General features: G+C 46.9%; 1 long non-coding RNA gene across 1 annotated transcript in view; it reads left to right on the forward strand.

Annotated features, from left to right (window-relative positions):
* The first annotated feature begins 643 nt into the window (after positions 1-643).
* The window catches only part of LOC109286460 (uncharacterized), a 34,162-nt gene continuing 14,606 nt past the window's right edge, over positions 644-20,199 (forward strand). Inside the window, exons 1-2 of the long non-coding RNA XR_002094497.2 lie at positions 644-933; positions 5,141-5,257. This is a non-coding gene — a long non-coding RNA (uncharacterized LOC109286460). The remainder of the gene's footprint in view (positions 934-5,140; positions 5,258-20,199) is intronic.

Here is a 20,199-nt window from a genome sequence, read left to right on the forward strand (position 1 = left end):
TGGAAGCCACTGAAGAGAATGTGTTATTTATTCTTTGTGGAGAATCAGCAAGAGCTTGTATTTAACAATGAAAGGATTCCAGCATTCAAGCATCACAGAGCACAATGTCCAGAGCCTGTGACAAGCTACAGCTCTGCTTTCCAAAGCCAGCAATGGCCCCAGGCGAGCTACACCCCATCAGACAACTACTCCACACAGGGCAGGGCAGATAACAGGAAAAGCAAGAACCTCTGTTTTCACTGCTGGCAGCTGCTGCTGCTGCTCGGGAGAGGAGAACAGCACTTGAAGTTCTTTCAAAGCTGCTTGTTCACTGATCTGTCACCCCACAAAGCCCCTCGCAGTGGCAGATTCTGGGTCAACTCACATTAGGGCTAGGGACAGAAGTTACACGTAAGCTGGTTTAAGTGACCAGAAACTGGTTTAAACCTGTAACAGAACAGAAGTTCAGTGCACATAAACCAGTTTCAGAATGGCTGAAACTGGTTTAAGATAAACCTGGTTGAATGTAGTATCAGATTTAACTGGCTTGGGTTAAACCAGTTTATGAAACTTCCGTCCCCGACCTCTTCCTGGTTCAAGTTAAATCAGAGTTCCCCAGCATCCCATCATGCTTTGCAGCCCTGGGCTGGGCCGTGCTCTCTGCTCCAGAGAGCAGGGCTGGCCCCATCCCTCTGCTCTCTAGATGGAACAGTGGGGGCTGGCTTACTGCCCCCCCCCAAGGCAAACCCCGGCTGGGGTCTTGGGCCAGAAAGGGAGGTTAACCACCCCTTCCCCTGAGTTCGGAGCTGCCTTGTGGGGTTACTTACTGCTGGCTGCGACTGTGGACTACAAATCCCAGAGGCATCTGGACGCAGAAAGAGGAAGTGATCCTGAGAGTCCTGCTCTTGTGGTAGTGGACTGCAAATTCTAGAGACCTCAGGGCCAGCAGGAAGAGTAAGTGAATACATAGCCCAGGCTGTGTTTCAGTTTATAGTTTTTCAGAGAAAGAACTATTCTTGTTCAAGCTTTATGAATTCGATGCTACTACCTTCCTCCCCCTCTCCCACCTGCCCAGACAGAGCACAGACTGGGGCCCCCTCCACTCCAACAGGGAGGGGGCTAAAGTCTTGGAGGACTTTCTCTATTCCCTCCCCTTTGGCAGGGGTTGGTAGGAGTACTCTAGCAACCCCCCACCCTGCTTCTGGCTTGAGCCACTGCAGGCATGTGGCTGCATTACCTGAATCAAAAGTGAATGTGTGCTTATTTGCTAATTGGTTCAATCTCTGCAGCTTAGACTAACTGGCAAAGACTGAATTGATTCAGCCTCAGGCTTTTTGACTGTCTATACTTAGCCTAGAAGGGAATAGCAGGCTGCTGCCTCTTTTACTAACTACCCACCTGAATGTGCAGAGTCTGGCAGTTGGGAGAGCCCACAGAAGACAATGAAGTTGTGTGGGTAAAATCCAAATCTGCTGCTCAGAACCTATGATCACCTCCCCAGTGGGCCTGGTATTCTGATGTTTCACAAAATTTCTGTGTCACTGTTTAGAACAACTCTGTATTATTACTATTTATGGTAAGATGCAAGGGGCCCTGAGCCCAGGGTGCCACTGTGCTAAGCGATATACATGCACATAATAGAAGACATCCCCTAAGTCAAAGAGCTTGTAATCTAAATAGACAAAGCTGACAAAGCGGAGGGGAAGAAACAGATACACATATCGGTGAAGTGACTTAATAAAAATGACACAGCAAGTCAGAGGCACAGCATCAGGACTAGCATTCAAGTCCCTGACTTCCAGGCCCAGGACACACCAACTAGAACATTGCTTTACTAGCGATGACAGATGGTGAGAAAGTGCAGGATTCTGTCCAGTTAGACAATGAGTTTCCTTCAGAGCCTCAGACACAAATGACTCCACCAATCAAACCTCTGGAGCAAACCTCTTGGCTTCCCAGTCAGCCAGCTTCCATAGGCTAGAGAAAGAGTGTTCCTGAACCCTGCCCCAGGCATGGCTTTGTGGTTTATTGCAGCAAACTGTAAGAAGTCGAAGTCAGGAAGTATTTTTAATTACCTCCTAGCTGGATTTTGTGCTTATCCACAGATGTAATTGATAGTACCAGGGGTTGTCAACTGGGAGTGCATGTACCCCCAGGGGTACTTGGAAAGATGCTAGGGGGTGCATGTGGGCGGGCGGGGACGGCGACCACCCCACGTTGCCACCTCTCAGGAGCAGGGCCGGGGGGGTGAGGGCAGTGGCTCCCCTCTGCAGTCGGGGGGGGAGCTCACTGCCACCATCCACCACCTGCAACGCTGCTGCCACATGCAAGCCCTACCCTGCTCTGCATCTGGATGCACCCCCCCCCCCCGGCTTTGCATCCGGCCACTCCCCCCCCCCCCCACTCTGCATTCTGCATCTGGTCGCTGCCACTTGCGCCCCACCCCACTCCATCAGAAGTGTACCCAAAAAGGGTACACTCCTTAGAAAAGGTTGAAAACCCCTATACTAAGTCATTGAGATCAACGACTACATTCTCCTTGTTATTTTATTTGTATCTAAAAGCCTGCCAAGCACTTCCCAGTGCAGGTAAAAGACTCAGGGAGACTGGGAGGCTTACAGGATAAGGCACTGAACCTGCAAGCTAGTCTGTATAGGCAAATGGACACAAAAGGAATTAACATAACAGGACTCTGCACAGACAGAGGGGCCACTCACATGGATCAGGTTTTGGGACAGAGGCCTAATTCTATAATGATGATAAAAAACTGTAAGATAAGGTCAGCAAAGGAAGGGGAGGACCCTATCAATACACAGTGATGCAATTATTCAGTGAGACTACTGCACAGCAGGAAGGAGGAAGACTTGATTAACTGCCTTGACAAACAGAATTAGTAAGTGGATATAATAGGCACATTTCTGAAGACTTCAAAGACATGGGTCTGCGGGAGAGATTCAGAAGAGGAGCGGGAGTGCAGCCTCTCTCTCAGGGGGCTTCACTTGCAGTCCTGCCCAGGAGGAGAGCTCCAGGAGAGGCAGGAAGACTAGAGAAAAATTGAACAGGGCATTCATGGTAGCTGTCATCACTGGCAGGATGAAGCTGGCTAGTACAGGGCACAAATGGGAGCAAATAAAGGAGTATATCGGAGTATTGTGATACTATGACAATTACAAATATAACAGGCTGCTCTCCATAGCTTGCCAAATGACCCTTTAGACATCTCCTCCTGGGGCTTCCTAGCAGAAATGGCCAACTTAAACATCCCCTAGCTTTCTATAACAGGGTCAGCAACCTTTTCCTAATGACAGGCTAGTGTAATAGAGCCACCTGTCCCCTGCCACTTCCCGTGCTGGTGATTCCCATGCTGCCACGTCCTACCACATGCCGCTGCTGCCTCATATACTGAGGGCTGATTCCCCCCACTGTTGAAAGCTACTGTGGGCCAAATCAAACCTGAGTGGGCCAAATCAAATCTCTTTGCAGGTATGATCTGGCTCAGGGACCATAAGTTGTCAACCCCTGTTCAATAACCAATTTAGGTTCTTTAGTACAGAAGACTCCCTAAGACCTCAAAACTGGCAATATGCTACAGAACAAAAGCAGGCGTGACTGAAGGCAATAGCTATCCCTGTGCTCCTGCAAAAGCAGGGAATATGACAGGCAAAATAAGACCAGATGTAAAGTGGCCCATACCCCAGGCTGTTGGAGAAGGCAAAGATCTCCAATGCTCTCTGCCAATCTGATCTACTGGAAAATTCCTTTTTGGACCTAAACATAGCAATCAGTTTAACCCTGAGCAAGTGAACAGTACTCTGAGACCATTCACTTGCACAACTCAGCACACATGTCCGGTGATGTGGAATATGAACATTTGATAGACACACACAGTTAAACAAATATGAGCGGAGTCAGTGGTTTCACTTGATTTGGTGAAATTGCTAATAACATCACACACTGCATTCTTTACAGAGACTCATTCTGTAACACAGTCATTCTGTCAAATACAGATTTGATGTTGCATGTTCCTGTGGAATGGTTGGTCTCCAACCAACACAAAAATAGCTTATCATTTCAATTCTGAAATGTACAGGGCAATGATTCTTAAATACCAGTCGTTAGTTGGGGAAATTTGTCAGGGTAGAGAACGTTTGAACTAATTTTAGGAGTTTTATGTCCTATAAGGTATGGAGTAAATAAAATCATTTGGACATAATGTGCTTTCCTGTGCCAAAACCCAATCCAGAACAATGGGTGCGTCTACACGTGACACTACATTGCTGTAGCAATGTGCTATGGTGACGTAGCGTCCATGGGCAAGAACTGTGACACTGCAGCTACATCACTGTAGCAATGCGCTCCCATGATATAGCATGTTCCTACAATGACATAGCAGTTAAAAATAACCCTGTGCCACCAGCACAGTGCAGCATGAGCTGTTACTGCTCTGTCATTTAGTACTTCCAAAAGGCATGGTAACAATGGTGCCATAGGGGCACGTGTAGATGTGCCCAGTGGGGTGGAAAATTCAGGTCCTGTAGGAGACTCGTCTGTTCCATGGAGTCACCCACTCCACGTCTAACCACTGGATCGGTTACACCCCTCACACGTTGTCTGGGGAGAAGATTTCAAAGTCCCCAATCCTCCAACAAGTTCCATAGTCGGAGTTTAAATGACTTTGGTGGGGCTGTGTGTGTACAGGATAGATCTGTGCCCAGGCAAGACAAGTTAAAGGAGCCTAAATGTGAAACTGAATTATGTGATGTGGACCATCGCCAGAAAATTTAGGGGGAAATCTAAACTATACTTAAGCTAAACTGCTTTTTAGCTTTAGGTACAGAAGTCGTAGACTATGAATATATAACACAATAAATGAGGTTTTGTGTGACTGTAAAGCTATCAAACATCTGTGAATACAGTTCCACATATTGGGAAGTTGCATATTAACGTCTCGTTACAGATTTAGCCATTACAGACATCTATAAATTCTCTCTTTAAAAGTATATATCACTTGTCCTGTAAATAACTGTATTAATAATCTAGTTGAGGTTCTATGATTAAATATGATGTATGATGTAATGTTCTATGAAGTAACAATTGAAATTAATCAGTAGGTTTTTCTGGAATAAAGCAAACTCATATATGTATCATAATTTTCTTATAGGTGACAGAATGGATTACAAATATCCACCCCCACCCCTCAACATGAATTTGACATTAGAAGTTTATGTGTTCCCAGAACACTTACCATACATGCAGCTGCTATTCACCCCTGGACCAGGTAATAGATCTGTGAAGATCCATAACCCACTGGATGTTGAAGTTATTGAGGTAACCCGTCGATTAAATGTCAATCATAGGTGTAACTTTTCTAACAGGTCAAAGAATAGAAGTGTTCTGTGTTTGCCACCTCAGAAAGGAGGGTGGTGCTCTTGAAAAAGAGCCTAATTTAAAAGAACAACCTGAGCCGCTGGGTCATACTGAATAATGTATGCATTAACTGCACTTGGCTTCCTCTGGCTGCAAACTGAGCTGTGATCAGGGTCAAATAGTGTTCTATCCTTGTCAGGCACTGTCAGCACTAACAAAAGTGCTGCAGGCTAAATTAGGATGTCTTTTCTCCAAATTAGGTCCTCAATGACACCTGTAGAACCCATCACAGCCTTTACAAGGTGGCTGACAAGGTGCAGTTTATTAGATTTTAGTCCCTAATCTTGCAAGTGCTTCAACATGTGCTTGTCTTCCCACAGGAATAGTCCTGTTGGTTCCTGTTGGTTATGCACAGGAGAGACAGAACTCAGATCCCTCCCAGTCATGCTGGCGCGCTGCAGGGTTGACAGGAAAATATAAAGCAGTGCAGAGTCCTTTTGTCACTGCAACCAGCAGATATCCTCTGTGAACACAGAGGGCAGATCTTTTGAGTAGGAAACATTTTTTACCCCGTTACTTTTTAGAGTAGAACAGCACTTCAAGAAACATATGGTAGCTATTTTAAAAACAAGAGTTTTAATTAAGGTTTCTGGTTCACGCAGTAAGTGAATCAGGCAGACTATACATTTACTTTCTCATTCAGATTTTTTCTTAACAGGCAAACATTTTTTCAAGCCCATTTCATGCAATTCTTGTGTTATATCAACAAGACTAATCCTAATAGCAGTGTTAGGGACAGGGTTTATGCATATGAAAGGTGCCTGAATGGCATCCAGTTTCCTGCTCTCACTGCTAGATTCACTGTCTCTGTCTAGTTACTGTAAGTACAAAGGGGAAAAATGATTTTGCTGGTAAAGTGTCAAAAATTATTATTTTGATTGCTAAATTAGGCAGACAACTTCCTTCATTTAAACATACAAATAAACTTGCAAATTAAAACACCCCTGACAGGTTAATCCATATGTGTGTCTCACAATGGCTTTTAAGTACTACAGCTGTCAGTGAAGTTAGTACAGTTTAATGTGACTGCAAAGGGAGCATTGCTCTTACTTTCATTAATGAGCAGAGTTTCTAAGAATAAACCTGGAGAGGTTCAGCACTGGTGAATGGGATAATCTGCCCTTTGGCCATATGTAATTTAACAGGTTTGAGAAAGCTTATATTAAATGGCAATGCGTTTTCGATCTTTGATACAAAAAAACCAGATCCGCTGGTGAACTGAAGTAAGCTAAACCAGGGGTTCCCAACATTTTTATGCTGAGGATCGGCAAACTGCAGACCAGAAGTGACCGTGGACCGGCAAACTGCGGACCAGCAGTGGCCGGCATACTGCGGACAAGTAGCCAACCCTTTTTTATACTTAGTATAAAAAAGGGTTGGCTGCTGGTCTGCAGTATGCCGGTCACTTCTGGTCCATGGGTTGCTGGTCCACGATTTGCCGGTCTGTGGTCACTTCTGGTCCGGCAGCCAGCCCTCCTGTGGACTGGCAGCCAACCCTTTGCAGCCCAGCATTAGGCCACAGCCCAGGGGTGGAGAACCCCTGAGCTAAACCAAGTGATAACCTGGCTGTACTATTCAGTATTTACTAGGGGAAAAGGGAGGGAAGAAAGTACTTTGCCAGTGATTTCCTAGTATGCCAATTCCCAAGGAGCTCTGATTTTTGTCTTGTTCATCCTCCTAGAAGGTTGCAGATGAGAAAACGTTGTGTGTCCTGGCACAGCTGGTCCTATTGATCAGCAAAAACAGATGACGCTGTTGTCCCAGAGGGTTGGGCTCTGCCCTCTCCTGGGACTTTGAGGGCCCAATCTTTTAAAAAAGCTGCCTCAGATGCTATGCCCGAACCCAGGGTTTGGCAACTTGAAAGATCACCCTGGGAATCCCCTGCAAGGGATTCCCAGGGCTCGCATGTCATGTTGCCACATCCTGATCTGGAATGCGTGCCTGCAAGTGCAGAGGGGGGAAACCCCATGCTTGTAGATCAGGGATGGGCAATTATTTGGGCCTGTGGGCCACATAGGGAGGTTTGGGGAACTGACGGGGACTAGGTCAGCACCTCCCCTCACCCCTACCCCACCAACCCCACACAACAGCTGATCAAATCTCTCTATATGAGATAGGGCTGTAGGCACGCTGAGAGCTGGCATGGACATGGGTGGGCTGGTATGGGCACCAGGGCTGCCCTGCAGCTCCTCCCCATTACCCTTGAGTCAACACTGATGGTAGCAGCAGTGGCGGGGAGGAGCTGTAGGGGAGTCCTGGTGTGGGCTCCAGGTCCTGCTTTATTCCTCTACTGCTGCCACTTCTCATCATGGCTGGGGTGGGCAGGTCCAGAGCAGGCACTGCAGGGACCCCAACTCCCCACGCAGGGTGGGTCACAGCAGATCCAGCCCACATCAGGTCCCTCAATCCCACCTGGCCCAGACACCATCTGGCCTTTGGTGCATCCTGCTTCCCCTGTGTGTGCAGTGGGGCTGGAACGGCTCTATGACTGGACTTCATTTTCCGGAGGCAGTGGTTCTTTCTGGCTGCTGCCACCTCTGGCCCTGGCCCTATGGGAACCAGCTGGGACCTGCGCAGGCAAAGCCCGAGCCCTGGCCCAAACACACAGTCCAGGCTCTTGCCCCAGCTCCAACCCCAGTCTGCCTTGTGTGGGGGGCCGGGGTACCTGCAGTGCCCACTCTGGACCCACTCACCCTGGCCATGATGAGTGGTGGCAGCGACCACAGCAGTCCTGGAATAGACTTCTGGTACTGCTTTTTCCTGCCACTTCCACCACCACCACTGCTCATTGTGGCTGGGGTGGGCAGGTCTAGAGTGGGTGCTGCAGTGACCCCAATTCCCTGTGCAGGGTGGGTCAGGGTCAGGGCCAGTGGCAGCAGCTGCCAGAAGGAGCTGTCATGACCTCCACCCCTGAGCCCCTGCCACCACCAGTGCCACCTCTGGGCTGCCTTTCTACCCTGAGGAGGGGTTTGAGGGGCTGGAGCTGCTGCCCAGCTTCAGTGGTGGCAGCCCAGGTACAGAGATGGCAGTGGCAGCTTCTTTTGGCTGCTGCTGCTCCTGGCCTCAGCTCCATAGAGACTGGTGCGGGAAGGGCCCAAGCCCTGGGCTAGACGCAAAACCCTGGCTCTGGCCCCTTCCCCGGCTCGCCCCATGTGAGAGGGTCAGGATCCTGGCAGCATATGCTCCAGACTCGCCCACCCAGCCATGATGAACAACGGTGACGGTGGCAGTGGCAGGAAAAAGTAGGACCTGGAGCCCATGCCGGGGCTGCTGCCATCACTGTCACCACGCATCAGAGCCAGGGTGAGTAGGTCTGGAGCAGGCACTACAGGGACCCTGACCCCACCACATGAGGCAGGCCAGGGCTGGGGTTGGTGCCGGGGAGCGGGCTGTGCACTCAGCCCAGGGCTCATTCTTTTACTATGGAAAAATAATCAAGCAAATCATCTGTTGCAAAGGACTTGGAAATCCCACAACAGGTCAGAACATTTTTGACACTATGGAGTCCTATTTGAAATTTGTGGTTTATCATGTGAATTGCGTGTAAGTATTTGCATACCTAATAATGCTAACATTGCACAGTACCTGTAGCAGTTAAAAGGCTCTCACAGAACCTCAGAGTGCCACACCATGCTAGCCTGACTTTCTGCAGGGTGGCAGCTTCTCTTTATTAGATCCCATCACTCCTATGCAGTTGTCAATGGGGCAAACTGAGTAGTCATATGGCTGAAATCCTTTAGAGCCGCAATTTATATAACTCTACAAGTCAACCAGCAAGTGTCCTCAGAGTTGCTCTGACCCATAGAAATAGAACATCCTGTCTTTCTAGAACGATATTTCTCCTGCTGCTCAGTCATGTATATAGGAGCATTTAGGGCTTGATCCAGACTCACTAGGTTAGGTGGAAAATTTGCCATTGCTTCAGAAGGAGCCAGAACAAAGTATTTGAGCATGCATTATGGATGTATCAGCTGCTACAGCTGCCACAAACAACTGACCAGAAACAGGAGCCCTCTGTGCACGGGAACCCCCAGATATGGAGAGAAACTTTAGATATGGAGAATAGAATTTAGGGTCTAACCTACTGGTGACTAACAAGTATAGTTGCAGAGATGTTTCATAGTTTCATAGTTGGTAAGGTCAGAAGGGACCTGAGCAGATCATCAAGTTCGACCCCCTGCCATGGCAGGAAAGAGCACTGGGGTCAAGCGACCCCAGCAAGGTGTTCATCTAGCCTCCTCTTAAAGACCCCCAGGGTAGGAGCCAGCACCACTTCTCTTGGAAGTTGGTTCCAGATCATAGCCGCCCTGACTGTGAAGTAGCGCCTCCTGATGTCTAGCCTGAATCTACCCTCTGCCAGCTTGTGACCGTTATCTCTAGTCACTCCTGGTAGTGCTCGGGGGAACAGGGACTCCCCCATGCCTGCTGGTCCCCTCTGACTAGTTTGTAACAGGCCACTAGATCCCCCCTCAGCCTTTTCTTGTGGAGGCTGAACCAGGTTCAGGTCCCTTAGCCTCTCCTCGTAGGGCCTGCCCTGCTGCCCCCTGATCATGCGGGTGGCCCTCCTCTGGACCCTCTCGATGTTGTCCACATCCCTCCTGAAGTGCAGTGCCCAGACCTGGACACAGTACTTCAACTGCAGCCTGACCAGTGCCACATAGAGGGGGAGGATCACCTCCTTCGACCTGCTTGAGATGCATCGTATCTGTGGATGCATGACAAGGTAAATGTTACTCAAGAGAAATAACTGGTGGGGGCCAAGGGCGTGGCAGCAGAAGTGCAGAGCCTGGGCTGGCAGGGGCTCTACGAAGCTGGTCCAGCTCCACCCCTGTACCTGTCAATGCCCTTGCCATGTGCAGTCCCATGGCTTGCTGGGACCACACAGTGCTGTAGGTCTCCACCTGCCACAGGCCATGAGCACCCCAAGGCCTCAGTAGCTATGTGCAGTATGAGGGAAGGGGGGCATGTGTGTGTGTGGGGGGAGGGTATTTGTAGGGGGGGTCCCACATGAACACCCCACTATACACATGTACTCACACACCCCCTTGTACCACTATACACATGTACCCACACCTCCCATGCATACCTCACATCCACACCCCCTCACACACCCCAGCCACCCTCCCCCTCCACACATGCCACAACCCTCCCCAGCCACTCTCCCCAACACACTCACAGCCCCCCCACAAACCTCATACCCATCCACAGCCCACACCCCCACACCTATCCACGCCCCCACAAACCCCACACATCCACATACACTTCCACAACCTCTCCCACACCCCACATACACACATACCCACACAAACACACCCACCACCCCCACAAACTTATACCCACCCACACATACCCCCCCTACAATATACAAAAGTAAGACTTCATTTTAAGCTATTATACAATCACCTCTATGTACACTATGCAAACACATGTAAATCTGGACAAAAATAATTTTTTAAATCAAATTAATGTACATTGTAGTAGGTGTTTGGTTTTTTAAATAGAATTTGGCTTTTTTCTGGTTCTAAGATAGCAAGCCCCCTTACCAAAAGGAGTACTTCCGGGGGCAAGGGGAGGGACTTCTGGTCCCAAGACAGTGACCAGGGGGCAGGGTACCTGTCAAGGGGCAAGGCTACCCATGTGGCCCTTGACAGCTTGTCAAAATTCGTTAAGCAGCCCTCCAGCCAAAATAATTGCTTGCCCCTGCCCTAGGGGGAGTCGCATCTATACACACATTACTGTGCATTCACTAATTGCAACTACATTTTATATCTGCAAATTCAAGTATCAAATTTAGTCGCATTTAGTTAAGTATCAAATTTAGCCGTGACTAAATTTGATACTTACATTTGCAGGTATCAAATTTAGTCACCATTAAGGGAATTTACTGCTCAGTAAGGGCACACGTGTAGAGACGCACCTGTACTACTCAGTAAATTAGGCTAAGGTGCAGTAAAGCACCTCATGACGATGTGCCTAGTGTTATGTACTCTAATTGCTAGACACTGCTGCCTCAAATCCCATAGGTTCTAGATTCTGCCCTGGAACAGAAGTCTCAAAGGGTATCTATACAATGTATTCTGGTGTGGAGGTGGGGGAGCTTTAATTAGAGGGCTCCAAGAGCTGCTCTAATTAAAGCGCCCTCAGTGTCATGTATATTTATCATCCTGCACTTCAAAACGGCAGTCAGGACGTTTGAACTAAAGCTCGTTCAAGTGCCTCTATTGCCATTTTGAAGTGCAGGGATGCTGAATAGATGTGACATGGAGGCTCCTGGAGCATGTTAATTAGCATTGTGTTGGAGCAGACATGTTAATTAGCATCATGTCAGAGCAGATATCCAGGACGTATATAGATGCCCAAAAGTTCTTGAAGAGATCCCTCCTCTGAGTCTCTGCTCATACATTTCCACGCATTTCTTTCCGTGTTTCATTTGCAGATATAACTTCACTTGGGTCCCAAGGACCTCTCTTCTCTATGTGTATAGTAGATGTGTGAGCTTCATGATTTCTTCATAAATTCCCATAACTACTCCAAAAGATCTCCTTTATCCTCTGCTAATGTCTATTGACTTGTGGCAATCTTTTATGGTGTCTATGGCAGCAGACAGGCACTTATCTGATTCACTTACATTTTTGTGCTTTTGGGGTGAGCTGCCCTTCTGTTCAGTGTGTTTTCAGTGTCGGTTAACATAGCTATAATGCTACTATTATAAACATAAATAAATAAATGTTACTCAAGAGAAATAACTGGATTTCTAGAAATGGCAAAGTCAGATGAAAAGAAACTACTCAAGCAAAGAACATTCAGACACCAGGAAGCATACAACTATACTCTTTCACATCTTCCACTGTAAGTTGCCCTGTGGCACATAGGAAAACTTTGGATACAACAATGGCACTGCCTCATTACTAATTAATGTATGGGATTATGATACTATGGACTCTTATTTCAGCCAATCAATGTACAAAGGAACAATCCCAGAAAACCTGATAATGACTTTTGGGTTTACTTCTATTTGCTCATTTATTAATTAAATGACTCCTACTCACCAGGCAACGGCTATAGGATCTCTTATTACTAGGTATATAGTGCACATGTTGCATGGTTTCCACTGCAGAAATGCCATTTCTTCTAACATTTGAGCTAAAGAAAAATCACTACCAACCAGAAGCTGTAAAAGGGCTTTTATGATAAATGCTTAAGGCCAACCTTCTTGAACAGTTTTACTCTTTTAAATGCATTTCTGTTTTTATTAAGGCTATAATTTAGTTCCCATATAACACAGATTTTTTTTCAGACAGAATAGACCGGCCACTGTCTGTATTCTTCAGCGGACTTCCAATATTGTTTTGATACAGGCTAGTGTTTTGTACAAGGACACAATGCTATTCATAAAGGACCTTGTTCATAATTTCCCACTGTGAAACCAGTAAGAGAGAGAGAGAGTATTTTTTAGATTCCATTGGTTAAGATGGAGATATAGGTATGAATTAAAAGTTATCCTACAGCATCAAACATGGTAAGAGTCTTTATTCTCCGCTAGATAGATAAATTCAAACAGCTGCCTATTACATCAAGACTACTGAAGACAATAATAATGAAGTATGGTGTTCAGGCAGATTAAAGGTTGACTTAAGTTTCAACCTGAAACTGTCTTATGGGCAGAAGAATAGCAAGCTCTTGCAGCACCCAGATAGGGAGGAATTATTTTTAACACTGGAGAGTGGAGGTGGGCAGCTGCAAGGTGAGAGGAGTCTTACCTGCCCTGGCTCTCCTCATGTGGGTAGAAGCTGCTACTGCTGTGGTGGTAAGGCCTTGGGGCAGCTGCCTTGAGGGGCAGGAGGGGAAGGCAGTGGTGCAGGCTTTCCACAACTGCTCCTGGTGCCTCATTTCTTCCGCCACCCCAGCACAGAGCTGTGCCTCCACTGACCAATCACAAAGCCTCCCTAGAAAGAGATATGATCCCGTCCATGTCATCCCTTCCCCACCCCCCTCCAGATATACTGCTGGGCCTGGGTCCCCTCTGCAGGCAGAGCTCTGGGTCTCTGCAGCAGGCAGAGCTCTACCTGCTGTGGCCAAAACTCCTGGGCAGAAGAGCACCTGGAGCTGATGCCCCACTGACTTGCCCCAGTTACACTACTGCCTACAGGTTGGCAGAGAAGCAGAGGGAAATTGAAGAGGCAAAAGAGAGATTAAAAAACCATAAATAACGTTTAAAAAAAAATCTTAAGCTACCATGACAATATCACATGTTTTTATGGTATCTGACTCATGATTTCTCATCTCTTAGAAGGAGAGGGACAAGCTGCAGAGCCTGATTCAAAGCCCACCAAAGCCAATAGACACCTATTTAGTTCAGCTTTGGCTCATGCTCCAAAGAGGGTAATTTCCAGCCCTCTTCTACTGCAGAAGGAGCCATTACAAAGCAAGATCTTTGAAGGAGGGGAAGTGTCAGAAATGGGAAGACCTTGGGAGCCAAGTCAAATTTGATCTGAGTGTGAAATCCTCATTGAAGCCTCATGTCTGTGCTGTCTAGTATTTTGTGTTATGACTGAGGATACCAGAATCACATCATGCAGGAATCAAATTTATGCCCGAGTAGTTAGATGCCTTACTGCACAGTAAAACTGTGTGTGGGGATTGACTTGGAACTAACTTTAGTCCCATGTCAGTCCACACACAGCGTTAATGTGCTTTAACACCTGCATGTGTAGATGCCGGCCTATTCCTGCTTACTGTACAGTAACTTACTGTGCAGTAACTTTAAGCTGGAGTAAATGCACGTGTAGACATGCCCACTGAGGCCAGCCTGGGGAAAGCACTGATCCAAAGAGTTGTTGAGGGGCAGTTATTGTAGTCTGCTGTGTTTGTTTGTGACTCATCTTGCTGTTCCTGTGTGCCTGCTTAAACTAAAGCATAATTTTTACTTCACCATTTTGCAAGGTCAGCACCAGAGATCATTTGCCACCTTTCTCTGAGTACCAGACTACAATAACAGTATCACTGCTGGATGACAATGAGAACACCTTGGCCTTATGAGGTACCCTATATAAACAGCACATTTTTACCAACGTGACTGCAGGAATGCCCATTCTTCAGGTATTAAAAGTGCTTCTTTGGAAACAAAGCTCAGGTTAAAATTATATTTGCATAAGTGAGTCTAGATGTGTGCACTAGGGCTGTGTGAAGCTTCAGGTGGTAGTCCTGGTTTCCTGAAGCAGTAATTTTCTCAAGCAGGAGTGCTCCCTTTTCTGCAGTTCCCTTAACTTGTTCTGCCTTCCTTTTGTACGCCTCCCTTTGTCGTAACTATGGCATGAGGGAGGCTTGCAGCATTTGGCAGGTCAGGGAGTGAAGGACAGAGGCATTTTCTTGATCTCAGGCCTTGACAGGATGGTGGACTACAGACACACAGCACTAGAAGGCAGACTAAATATGACTTCTGGAATATATTATTATAACTTCTTTAATTAAATCTGCCTGTCTTTTAGAGCCTGGAAAATTACATAACTGTGAAGATTTCCTGAATGAAGATAAGCATAGATGTTTTTACATGAAATGTGAAGAGTACAAAACACTTTTCACAAGGACCACATGGAAAACTGAAGGATAAAGTGACTTGTCTAAAGCCAAACAATGAGGTCACTGGCAGAAACATCACTATGGATTAGCAACTTCTCATTTCTTGCCACAAGCCCTGAAACATTCTGCCCTTAATAACTTTAGGATTTTAATGAAGCAAAACATTCTGAGAGTCAAATCTTAGACATATTGGACATCTTTACATGTGGTCCAGGGTAGACGGGGGTGCTTTAATTAGAGTGGTTCTTGGAGGCACTCTAATCAAAACACCCTCAGCGTCATGTGCATTCAGCATCCTGCACTTCAAAATAGTGGTGGGGGTGCTTTAACTAAAGCTCCTTTGACAACTTTAGTTAAAGCGCCCTCACCGCTATTTTGAAGCCTGAGGACACTGAATACATGAGACATGGAGGCAATTAATCCCAAGAGAAACTTGTATTCTACCCAAGAGAGTACACAAATACCAGCAGACTCTCCCTATGCCTGAAGAATAATGTTTGTGCCCAAATGCTCATAAAGAACAATTTTTCCATCTATTTAGTTGGTCTAATAAAAGATACCATATATACCCAAAGAACCTTGTCTGCCATTGATGTCAGCGGGAGTTTTGCTATTAACATCAACAGGGGCAGGATTTCACCCTTGATTCTAAAACTGTTTTCTTATGATGATGCATTCAGCGGACAAACACTGTGTCTTCTGTTTGTCCCAGAATTCCATTAATATACCTTAGTCAATTCCAAAAGTTAATTGGATCATCTAAAAAAGAACCAGTTAATAGAAATATTGTTGAATGCCATACATTTTCTGTTCCTTTATACTCCCCTACCCAAACTGAGGACTGAAAGGGTATAGGTAAGGGCAGAGGTTTTCAAACTTTTTGAGCTGAGCCGTACTTTGAGTAACAATTTTGTTTGCACCCTCCCTGCCATAGGTGACTGGTAGGAGGTGCACGGGGGGAACATACTCCAGCTGACACTGGTACTGTTGGTAGGGCAGGTGCCCCCCATGACAGCCCAACGCCATTGGCAGCTTCTGTGGGTGCCCCCCCAGATTCAGGAGGCACCAGTCACTCATGCTCCCTGCCCTGCCCTGCCCTGCCCTGCCCTGCCCCCCTCATCCCAGAGGAGTAGCACAGCCAGGCACAGAGCGCCCCTCATTCTAGCAGCTGCCGTGGCTCAGCTTGGCTCAGCAGGGCAGGCTCCATCCACCATGGCTCCAGCACCTCCTGCCTTGGCCCCACTGCAGCTCTAGGCTGCGCATCTGCTGTGCTAGGCTCCTGGAGGCACAGCAGCCTGCCTGGGGCTCCCCACCACCACATCCCCCCATGAGGTGACAGCAGCGCTGGCTCCTTGCAAACTTCTTGCTGTGCCCCACTGTGCTGTGCCACCCACAACATTCCTTCATGCCCCCCCAGGGGGATGTGCCCCACAGTTTGAAAACAGCTGGGTTATGGTGTTCATTATCAATATTATTCTCAATCCTTTCTTTATTGGTCATTTGGATGGTCATGGAGTGAAGAGGATAAGCTCTAGTGCTAATATATATATAGAGAGAGAGCGAGAGAGAGAGAGAGTTGCCATAACAGTCCAACAAATTGTATCTTACAAAAATGAATAATATTAATTTTGTAATAAAAATCAATGTAATAATGCACAGCTAAATATCACTCTGGATTTGTTTAGCTGCTTTTTACCAATAATTTTAAGTGTGTTATTTTCTATGAATGCACAAATCACAGGAATTCCAATTGTTCAATAAACTATCCATGTCATTTGGTAACAGCACAAGAAACTGAAGCAAAATGATCTTTTTCTTCCTGGGTTGTTGCTCATGATCTAGATGATGGTATAAATGGAAAGGTGAACCTTATCTTAACTAGGGTTACCATATATCCAGTTTCAAAAAAGAAGACACCTGAAGGGGAGGTAATATGATTGGGGGGGAGGGGGCAGTGATATGCCCTTGCCCCTCACTCCCAATTCCTTGTCTTTGTTGTCTATTCCTTTGATACCACAGTGCCTAATCAATGTTTCTGTGTCTATATGCTCAGTTAAGTCTTGATGCTATGGAAGCACTATAGTTAGTCTAGGGTTACTATACATCCGGGGTTTCCTGGACATGTCCTCTTTCTCTAGTCTTTCAGTTACAATCAAGATTACAAGGTGAATTACACACAGACAGCAAAGTACTTTTCATTTGAAAATGCTACTTGCATTTCACAGAGGACTGGGCATGCTGAGCAGTAGATGAATTTGAGTCTTTCCTTAGAACAAAGCCCCACACTCTACTCTAACAGTTACTTGTGCATTTAAAATGGAAATTGTGGCTAATCAAAACATTTTGACAGATTCTGTCTTTTCTGCATTGACAGAATTTGCCTCCTACCCAAACTGTTCAGCTGAAGGCTCAGAATACTTACACAGATAGGAATGGTTTTCTTACACATGGCATCTTGAGTTGAGAGAGACAAAAATTCCAGGTAGATGGAACTACAGGGACTCTTTATTTCGAAGTCCCTGTTGATTATGAAGAAGAACCTACAGGGTGCATCTATGTGTGCAATGAATATGATCCGATAAACTCCGGAGTACTCTTTGAGTACTCTTTGAGCTGGAGTACACTGCTCCTGGGTGCAGTGTCTACATGTGTACCTGGGACAGCAGCATTTTGATCCAGGGCAGAGTAGGCCCAGGCTGGCAGCAGGCTCAGGGGGTCAACCCCAGGCTTTGGGCCTCAGGTGTCAGGCAGTGGATGGGCCGGCTGGGGCACGAGAGTGTGTGGCTAGGTGATAGGCAGTGGTCTGGCCTCCTGTTGTCTGGGCTGACCCAGCACAATTTATGCCCACAATCAGTGTTTACAAGTGTATTTCAGCCCATTAAATGACCCCACTGTAAGATAGTGAACCTGCCCCGTCACTAAAAAATGACCCCAACAGTACTATTTTACATCAGAGTTAATTAGCTTACGGCACCTTAATATTGGTGCACATGTAGATGGTGACACTTTAAGGTGGAGATAATTAGGTCTACTCCATAGTAAAGTGCATGTGTAGATGCATCCTTAGAGTACCAGGTTTGCTTAAAATTCTTTCTTAATCTTCCCATTATTCAGGTCTCCTGATTTGGCCCCTGGGGGAATCAGACAGATGTTTGGTTTGATTTGGATAGGTTTTAACACTGTGTGGCTCATTTGAAAAGATAATCCTTTAAAATATCCTTTAAAATATTTAAATTTTCAATAGGAATAATACATAGAATGCAGGTTTTTGCACCCATACTCCTGCAAAAGCTTACGCTAACTTTGACTTTAGAGGTACTGCTTTTGTGTAGCATGTTAAGCATGTCCTTAAATCTATGATGGATTGGTGTTGTACACATAAAAAGTCCCAAATCAATATTTTGTGGCTGTTGTGGTTGCTGTTGCTGGGCTTTCTTTTGTTGTTTTTGTTTTTAATTCTACCAAAAACAGATCGATTAATTTTACCATAATATCATTTACATGAATATTTGAGAAGAAAGTTTTTAATCTGCCAGGCACGTTTCATGCATTACCTTCAAAGTAAACTGAAATACAACCAGATTCCATTACTAATATGCATTATTTATAGGTTGCAATGTATGCTGAGGACAATGGGATCCCTGAGAAAAAGGGGTATTGCCCTGTCATCATAATGATCATTGATGTTAATGACTGCCCACCTGTGTTTGACCCAGTGCTTATTGTCAATGTTAAGGAAAATGTGCCACCCCTTGCCCTCCCTGTCTGTCTACTGTCCCTTGCCTCCCCATGCCTGTGATTTTCCCTGCCACCTGTGCCCCTCGTCACTTGTCCCCACATGCCTGTGCCTGCCTGACCTCCCACCTACCCTCCCTGCTCCCCATCGTCCCTAACCAAGGCACACAGATTTGGCTGCTCTTTTGACGGACAGTCGAAAACAAAAGAATACAAATTACAGCAGTTTCCCCAAATATAGCAACACAGCCAGATCTTCTGCCAAACAGCTCGGTCCTCAAATTCCTGGGTAGACTTTAGTTTCTTTTTGTTTAAAAAATCTTCCTGAGACTCATTCAAATGTTTCTGTAACCTGTGCCTAACCATCAGTCAGGATCAGATACAGTTGTCACTCAGTCAGGGCTTTGGAGTCTGTGAGAGTGTCTACATGTGCAAATGCTGTGGGGTGGGTTTACTCTAGAATAAGTTACTCTAGTAAACCCACCCCAGGCAGCTATCTACACATGCGGGGATGCAAGAGCAATTTTGCTGCTCCTTGCGGCAGTCTGCTCCTGCCCCTTCCAGCCCTGAACTGGCTCCCTGCCACAGCCAGGGGGAGCTATAGGCTCCCCCTGGTTGCTAGCCCATGGGCTAGCAGGAAGCATGGGGCCAGGAGACAGCTGTCTTCTGGCAGTGGCTGGGAGATTACTGCCTGCCCCTGAGAGCTGCCTGCTGCTGAGGTGGGCTCGGCCACTGAAGCCTGGGCAGAGACAATGTCCCCCTGCCCTGGCAGCAAGGAGCTCCCAGTCCTAGTTCCCTGATCATGGGCAGGGGGCTTGAAAAGAGCTGCAAGGGAGCTGGGATATGCCTTTCCTCTGCAGCTCTTTCCAAGCTCTAGACATTGATTTCCCAATCAGAGCACCAGGCTTGGACCTGCCCCTGACTGGGATAGTTCCCAGCCAGCCCCAGGCTGCATGGAGAAGTCTGCACATGCAGCCCAGGGCTGGCTGGGGACTGCCTGAAACAGGACAGTCCTCAGCCAGTCAGCCACCTCCAGGCTACACATGCAGACTTCCCCATACAGCCCAGGGCTGGCTGGGAACTGTCCCAGTCAGGGGCAGGTACCAGCCAGGTCCAAGCCAGGTGGAGAATTCTCCCCATGCAGGGAGCTTCCAGCCCCTGTTCTACAATCATGGAGCAGGGGTTGGGAGATCCTGTGAGGGGAAGTGGGGGGGCACAGGAGGAAAGCCCTGAGGAAGCAGAGTGGGAAGCACTTACCTCAGGTGTGGTGAGAGGCCGACCTAGAGGAGAAAACAAGCCACAGAGATTGTGGAGTATGTGCTCCTTCTGGATTGGCGAAAGAAGCACTGGGACTGGTATTTCTGGTCCTGGAGAGGGGCAGAGTGGAGTACTTTGGAGTAAAGGGGCTGTGCCTCTTTGAGGTTAAGTTTCCCTTCTTAGCTGTTTTCCCTGCCTGTTGGGTTACTTGTTGAGTGGGGT

This window comes from Alligator mississippiensis, chromosome 1 (genome assembly GCF_030867095.1).
Source record: "Alligator mississippiensis isolate rAllMis1 chromosome 1, rAllMis1, whole genome shotgun sequence".
NCBI lineage: Eukaryota > Metazoa > Chordata > Crocodylia > Alligatoridae > Alligator > Alligator mississippiensis.